Source organism: Glycine soja, chromosome 14 (genome assembly GCF_004193775.1).
Source record: "Glycine soja cultivar W05 chromosome 14, ASM419377v2, whole genome shotgun sequence".
Classification (NCBI taxonomy): Eukaryota; Viridiplantae; Streptophyta; class Magnoliopsida; order Fabales; family Fabaceae; genus Glycine; species Glycine soja.
In genome coordinates this window covers 31,685,896-31,694,416 of record NC_041015.1, presented here as the reverse complement: position 1 = coordinate 31,694,416, position 8,521 = coordinate 31,685,896, and the positions used below count along the sequence as shown (strand labels likewise).

The 8,521-nt window shown below is 38.9% G+C and overlaps 1 pseudogene; it reads right to left on the bottom strand.

Annotated features, from left to right (window-relative positions):
* Nucleotides 1–1,471: 1,471 nt before the first annotated feature.
* Nucleotides 1,472–5,436, bottom strand: LOC114384978 (annotated as a pseudogene).
* Between the last annotated feature and the right edge of the window lie 3,085 nt (nt 5,437–8,521).

Below are 8,521 nucleotides of genomic sequence, written 5' to 3'. Positions count from 1 at the left end.
CTAGCCAACGTACATTGTAAATTTTTACGGCAACACCGAACAAAAAAGCATGCTCTGCTGTAAAAAAATATTATCGGCCAGCGTTTGTAAAAACAGTTGTGCGATGTCGGCTGAAAAATATCAGTCGGGGCTTTACACCGACCAATGTCGGCTATTGTATTTTCTATTAAATCCCTGAATAATATTTGGATGATGATCTAATTGGAAATGTTCTATCGGCGTCATCCGGTGATGCTTCTTTTTTAAACCTTGATATGAACCCACATGGCACAAGGGCTGACTTAGGATCGTCTAGGATTAAACCTTGATGGAAAATGCGGAAATTGATTAAGGAAAGGATGGAAAATAAGGTGGCTAATTTCGTGGGTCTTAATAAGGTGGTTCTTGGCATAAAATGGATGAATGGGATGGTAAAACGTAGGTTAAGTGGTGGCTGGACAGAAATATAGAAATGGCAATAACTGAAGCTACAGGGCTCCAAATGAGGTGATTCCAAAACGAGGTGAAAGGTCTCGTTTTGAAATTCAATTTAGGCTCAAGAATCACTTAATTTGAGTGCTTAAAATTGGAGTTATGGCCACGAGATAATTCTGGGCAGAGGTGGATTTTCTGGAATTGTGGTTTGAAAGAACAAGGGTGATGATGAAAGGAAGGAAAGAATCACTCTTTCCAGCGAGGGCAACACACAAAGGTTGTGAAAGTCCTTTGATACAGCCAAGGTGTTCTTGAATCACTCAAGAATTTAGGAGAATCACTCTCGCTAAGATAAAAGAGATAAACTCTAATTTTCTGAATAAAACTCAACTTGTCTTTATTGATAAAATGGTTCAGCTTATATAGAAGCTTTACAGCAGATTTTAGTAATGACCCACTAACCTAGAATTAAAATAACTTAATGCCATTAACCTAGGGAATTAAAAAAAACTTAATGGCTGAGTGTAACTGAAATTGTGGCAACCAAAAGTCACCCCCAACAGCCAACAAGTCAGCCACCATTTGGTCTCCCAAAAGGCTGATGCCTAGGTTGCCAATTGGGCCCTTATTACAACTTGAACTAAACCTAACTAAAGCCCTTTTAGTTGATTAACCCAAAACATATTTTTGGTCAGCCAACTTTACAAGGATTGGGCCATTATTTAGACAAATCAAACACTCTAAAATTGAGACAAAGTGGTGTCATTTAGTCCTCCTCCATTTGGGCCATGATACAACTCACAACCTTGGACTTTTCTCCTTGAAACTTGGGCTTGTATTCAAATAGTATGGACAGCACTTGTTGAAGAGCTTCCTTGGCTTTCCTTGCTCTAGCCCTTGTCATAGGTCCTCCAAGTCCTTCAAGTGGATCCTTGCCCTTGCTCTTGAACATGTCCTCATCATTCTCTCCCTCTTGAGAAGGATTTGTCCTCAAATCGGATTCTCCATCTGCATCAAAAAGAGATAAATCAGAGACATTGAAGGTGGAACTAACATTATACTCACCGGGCAGCTCAACTTTGTAAGCATTGTCATTGATTCTTTCAAGCACTTGAAATGGTCCATCTCCCCTTGGTTGAAGCTTTGATTTCCTTTGTTCCGGAAACCTTTCTTTTCTCAGGTGCACCCAAACCCAATCTCCGGGTTCGAAGACAGCCTTCTTTCTCCCTTTGTTGGCTTGTTTAGCATAGCTTTTATTTTTCCTCTCAATTTGATCTTTGACTCTCTCATGAAGCTTCTTCACATAGTCCGCCTTTGCTTGACCTTCTTTATGCTTAAAAACAGAAACATTAGGCATAGGCAAAAGATCAAGAGGAGTTAGTGGGTTAAAACCATAAACAACTTCAAAAGGAGAACAATTAGTGGTGCTATGAACAGCTCTATTGTAAGCAAATTCAACATGGGGTAAACAAGCTTCCCAAGTTTTTAAGTTCTTCCTCAAAACTGTCCTAAGCAAAGTTCCCAAAGTCCTATTAACAACTTCCGTTTGCCCATCGGTTTGTGGGTGACAAGTGGTTGAAAATAACAATTTAGTGCCCAACTTGCTCCACAAAGTCCTCCAAAAATGGCTTAGGAACTTAGAGTCCCTATCACTAACAATGCTCCTTGGCAAACCATGGAGTCTCACAATCTCCTTGAAAAACAAATCAGCCACATGGGAAGCATCATCAATTTTTTTACATGGAATAAAATGAGCCATTTTAGAAAACCTATCAACAACCACAAAAATGGAATCTCTACCATTGCTTGTTTTTGGCAGCCCCAAAACAAAATCCATGGATAAATCAATCCAAGGATACTCCGGAATTGGCAATGGAGTATACAATCCATGAGGCTTTACCTTAGACTTTGCCTTTTTACATACAATGCAATGTTCACAAAATTTCTGCACATCCTTTTTCATATGAGGCCAATAAAAATGTTCTTGTAATGTTTCTAGAGTCTTTTGGACCCCAAAATGCCCCATTAAACCTCCTTCATGTGCTTCACAAACAAGCAAATTTCTAGTAGAACATTTAGGCACACACAATTTGTTTTCTTTGAAAAGAAAGCCTTCATGTCTAAAGAAACCATTTTCTGAAAATTTTTCACAATTTTTAAAAATTTCTCCAAAAGTTTCATCATTTTCATACATGCTTTTCAAACATTCAAGACCAATCAATTTTGTTTCAAGCATAGAAAGTAATGCATGACGCCGAGAAAGAGCATCGGCTACAATATTACCTTTTCCCTTTTTATGTTTGATAACATAAGGGAATTGCTCTAGGAATTCCACCCACTTCACATGCCTTTTGTTAAGCTTGCCTTGCCCCTTGATATATTTGAGGGACTCATGGTCACTATGAATGACAAATTCCTTGGGATAAAGGTAGTGTTGCCATGTTTTCAAAGCACGTACTAAGGCATACAACTCCTTATCATAAGTTGAATAGTTAAGGGTAGGACCACTTAAATTTTCACTAAAATAAGCAATTGGATGGCCTTCTTGCATCAACACAGCCCCAATCCCAACATTTGAAGCATCACACTCAATTTCAAAAGATTTTTGAAAGTTTGGCAACGCAAGTATGGGGGCATTAGTTAGCTTTTGCTTAAGAACATTGAAAGCTTCTTCTTGTTTCTCTCCCCATTTGAAACCAACATTTTTCTTGAGCACTTCATTGAGAGGTGCTGCCAATGTGCTAAAATCCTTCACAAATCGTCTATAAAAACTTGCTAAGCCATGAAAACTCCTCACCTCGGTCACAGACTTAGGTGTAGGCCATTCTTGAATAGCCCTAACCTTCTCCTCATCCACTTGCACTCCTTTTGAACTCACAACAAAACCAAGAAACACAACATGGTTAGTACAAAAGATGCATTTTTCAAGATTGGCATACAATTGTTCTTCTCTAAGCACAGTCAAGACAGATTTTAAATGATCAATATGCAAATCAAGTGAAGTGCTATAGATAAGAATATCATCAAAGTACACCACAACGAACTTTCCTATGAACTCTCTCAAGATATGGTTCATTAATCTCATGAAAGTGCTAGGAGCGTTAGTTAGGCCAAAAGGCATAACCAACCATTCATACAAACCATATTTTGTTTTAAAAGCAGTTTTCCATTCATCCCCTTCTCTAATCCTAATTTGATTGTATCCACTTTTTAAATCGATTTTAGAGAAGTAACATGCACCATGCAATTCATCAAGCAAATCATCAAGCCTGGGTATAGGATGCCTATATTTAATGGTGATGTTATTAAGGGCTCTACAATCGGAACACATGCGCCATGTCCCATCCTTTTTAGGGACCAAAATCACTGGGACAGCACAAGGACTCATACTATCTCTTACCCAACCTTTGCTAATGAGTTCATCCACTTGTCTTTGAATCTCTTTGGTTTCTTGTGGATTACTTCTATAGGCTGGCCTATTGGGCAAAGAAGCTCCCGGAATGAGATCAATTTGATGCTCAATTCCCCTCAAAGGTGGTAGTCCATTTGGCACATTTGGTGGAAACATGTCTTGAAAATCCTGCAAAAGAGTTTTAACACTAGAAGGCACTTCAAAATCATCAAAAGTGTTAGTGGTCAAAATCTGATTTTTGCAAAACAAGATATATAGTGACTGTTTAGCACGAAACAACCTCTTGACCTCACTTTTTGTGGCTAAATAGCTCTCCCTCACTTCAAGTGTTTCACTCTTCTTTTGTTCACTCTTTTTCCTCTCAAGTGTTTCCCTCTTTTTCTCACTCTCAAGTGTTTTGCTCACTTTTTCTTTTTCTCTTTTCTCTTGAAGAAGTTTTTCTCTCATTTTCTTTTGATCCTCACACACTTCTTGTGGACTCAATGGCTTGAGCACAATCTTTTTGTCTTGGTGCATGAAAGAGATCTTGTTGGTGTAACCGTCATGATTGGCTCTTTTATCAAATTGCCATGGTCTCCCCAAAAGTAAGTGATTGGCCTCCATAGGAACAACATCACATAGTACCTTATCATTGTATTTCCCAATGGAAACGTCCACTTCAACTTGCTGCCTCACTTGCACCTCCCCATCCTTACTAAGCCATTGAAGTTTGTATGGCCTAGGATGTGGTTTAGTAGCTAAATTTAGCTTTGACACTAATCTAGCACTAGCCACATTGGTGCAACTACCTCCATCAATGATCACCATGCACACCTTGCCATTGATTAAACATCTAGTGTGAAAGATGTTTTCTCTTTGGCTCTCCTCCTCATGCTTCAATTGACCACCAAGTAACCGCCTAATCATCAACAAATCTCCCTCCGGAGTCTCCTCTTCCTCTACGTACTCACTCTCCTCTTCCTCTTCAACATCGGATTCACTTATATATTCTCCATCTCTAAGAACCATGGACCTTTTGTTAGGGCACTCATAAGCATAGTGTCCTAGGCCTTGGCACTTGAAACACTTCACATCTCTACTCCTTTTAGAGGGTTCCTCTTGGGACTTTGAGCGAGTTTTTGATGGGATAGGTGTGGAACTACTAGAAGTAGCAGCCCCATCTTTCTTACCTTTGTCTTTCCAACTAGAAGAACCAAAGTTGGTAAAACTCCTCTTAGCCACTCCCTTCCTTTTTAATTGTTGCTCCACTTGGATTGCTTTGTGAAGCAAATCATCCATTTCAACAAACTCCTGCAGCTATCACAGATATCATTAGTCAAACCATTAAGAAATCGAGCCATAGTTACCTCCTCATCTTCTTCAATATTTGCTTGAATCATGAGCACATCCATTTCCTTGAAATACTCCTCAACCCCCTTGTTGCCTTGGGTTAGTTTTTGGAGCTTGAATTTCAAGTCCCTTGAGTAACTAGCCGGCACATACCGCTTCCTCATGATCTTTTTCATCTCCGTCCATGTATCAACCATTGGCTCTTCATTTCTTGCTCTCTCCTTTTGTAGCTTGTTCCACCACACAAGAGCATAGTCGGAAAACTCCGTGGCGGCAAGCTTCACCTTTTGGTCCTCCTCATAGTTGTTGCATGAGAAAACATGCTCTATTTTCATCTCCCTCTCCAAGTAGGCCTCCGGATCATTCTTTCCTTTAAATGGAGGAATGTTGAGTTTAATACCATCAATTCGGTTTTGTCTAGGAACACCATCATTCCCTCTTCTCCTCCTTTCTTCTTCATTATGATCTCTATTCTCCATTTGATCCAACCTCTCATGGAGCGCATCATCTCGTTGTTTCATTAACCTCTCCAAATGTTGCATCAAAGCTTGCATTTGGAATTGCGAAAGCCCCACTCCATCATTAGGATTAGTACCTGACATCTCAAACAAACAAATCAAACGTAACAAGACAATTATAGTTGCTGTTTGAATACCTCACCCACTCAAGTGTATCACACAATTATGGCTTTTCTCTAATGAAACACTCTTGCCTTTTACCACTCTAATTCCCCTTGAGTTCTTAGGTAATTCAAGAGATTATGGCCACAACAAAGAACAATTCACCAATATGTGTAAGGTAAGGCTAGAGAGACAAGGAAAAGGTTAACCAAGAAAAAGGCTAACAATGTTTTTAGGCACAAATGAAGGAAATAAAATTCAGAATTTAGGAACTCAAGTAACAATCCTTCATGCAACCAATATATTACCTTAAAGAGATTTTTTTTTAAAAGTTCTTCAAGCATGAACCATTCAGCCCAATTTTATTTTTTTTTTTTAATTTTGCTTATACGAAATACTGCTTCTTTTTTTTTTATATATAACAAAGAGATCAAAAGGCTTAACTTTTGCAATGGTTCAGCCCAAAAATATATATATATATATATATATATATATATATATATATATATATATATATATATATATATATATGAATAAGAAGGTAATATAAATGGCAAAGAGAATAAAGAAGGATGTTACCCAATATTTCCAGTAAAGGAAGTGTTGATCCTAGAACCTGGCTCTGATACCAAATGATATGAACCCACATGGCACAAGGGCTGACTTAGGATCGTCTAGGATTAAACCTTGATGGAAAATGCGGAAATTGATTAAGGAAAGGATGGCAAATAAGGTGGCTAATTTCGTGGGTCTTAATAAGGTGGTTCTTGGCATAAAATGGATGAATGGGATGGTAAAGCGTAGGTTAAGTAGTGGCTGGACAGAAATATAGAAATGGCAATAACTGAAGCTACAGGGCTCCAAATGAGGTGATTCCAAAACAAGGTGAAAGGTCTCGTTTTGAAATTCAATTTAGGCTCAAGAATCACTTAATTTGAGTGCGTAAAATGGGAGTTATGGCCACGAGATAATTCTGGGCAGAGGTGGATTTTCTGGAATTGTGGTTTGAAAGAACAAGAGTGATGATGAAAGGAAGGAAAGAATCACTCTTTCCAGCGAGGGCAACACACAAAGGTTGTGAAAGTCCTTTGATACAGCCAAGGTGTTCTTGAATCACTCAAGAATTTAGGAGAATCACTCTCACTAAGATAAAAGAGATAAACTCTAATTTTCTGAATAAAACTCAACTTGTCTTTATTGATAAAATGGTTCAGCTTATATAGAAGCTTTACAACAGATTTTAGTAATGACCCACTAACCTAGAATTAAAATAACTTAATGCCATTAACCTAGGGAATTAAAAAAAACTTAATGGCTGAGTGTAACTGAAATTGTGGCAACCAAAAGTCACCCCCAACAGCCAACAAGTCAGCCACCATTTGGTCTCCCAAAAGGCTGATGCCTAGGTTGCCAATTGTGATGAGAATCATGAAACTCGCCAAATACAGGCTAAAGGCCCAAGTGGAGAAGGACGAAGGCCTAAGTGGAGAAGGACAAAGCCCCCGAGTGGAGAAGGATGAAGGCCCAAGTGGAGAAGGATGAAGGCCTAAGTGGAGAAGGATGAAGGCCCACAGGCAGAGACACTATCAAGACAATTAATTGTTGTTGAAGGCCCAAACTAATTTGAAGGCCCAAGTTAAATATGTTTTTTAGTTATAATTTTTATTTATTGTAATTTTGGCCCAACCTGTTTAGAAGGCCCATGTCTATTTTTATCTTTTTGTTCAGATACACTATAAGTATTGGTTTTTGTTTTGAATAAAAAAAACTTTTGGCATTTTGATAAAATTGGGTGAGAGTTTCTCTCTGGGTTCCTTGTTGAACCAATATCAGACTTATCAAGGTAATCCTTGTGGCGTCTACCCAGACTTATCTTCCTTCATCTGGAAGTGGCGTCTACCTAGACTTATCTTCCTTCATTGGAAGTGGCGTCTACCCTGACTTATCTTCCTTCACCGGAAGCGTCTACCCTAACTTATCTTCCTTCACCGGAAGTGGCGTCATCCAAACCTTCGTAGCCTGTATCAAACGATCCGCTCCTACTCAGGTTCACATCAAATTGGGCCCTTATTACAACTTGAACTAAACCTAACTAAAGCCCTTTTAGTTGATTAACCCAAAACATATTTTTGGTCAGCCAACTTTACAAGGATTGGGCCATTATTTAGACAAACTAAACACTCTAAAATTGAGACAAAGTGGTGTCATTTAGTCCTCCTCCATTTGGGCCATGATACAACTCACAACCTTGGACTTTTCTCCTTGAAACTTGGGCTTGTATTCAAATAGTATGGACAGCACTTGTTGAAGAGCTTCCTTGGCTTTCCTTGCTCTAGCCCTTGTCATAGGTCCTCCAAGTCCTTCAAGTGGATCCTTGCCCTTGCTCTTGAACATGTCCTCATCAAACCTCGATCGTTGATCTTTCCTCGTCGACGTCGGCTAGCATTTTTTTTCGATCAGTATCGGGGAATCAAGTTTTCTTCCGAGGTGGGCTAATGTTTTCGTTAGCAAACAAATGAAAACATGCCGGTGTCAGTCGAACAAGAACTTCGGTTGAGCTCGAACCAAAAAACCTGGCCGACGTACATTGTAAATTTTTACGACAACAACGAACAAAAAAGCATCCTCTACAGTAAAAAAATATTATCGTCCAGCGTTTGTAAAAAAAATTGCGCAATGTCGGGAGGAAAATCTGAGTCGCGACTTTACAACGACCAATGTCGGTTATTGTATTTTCTAATCAATC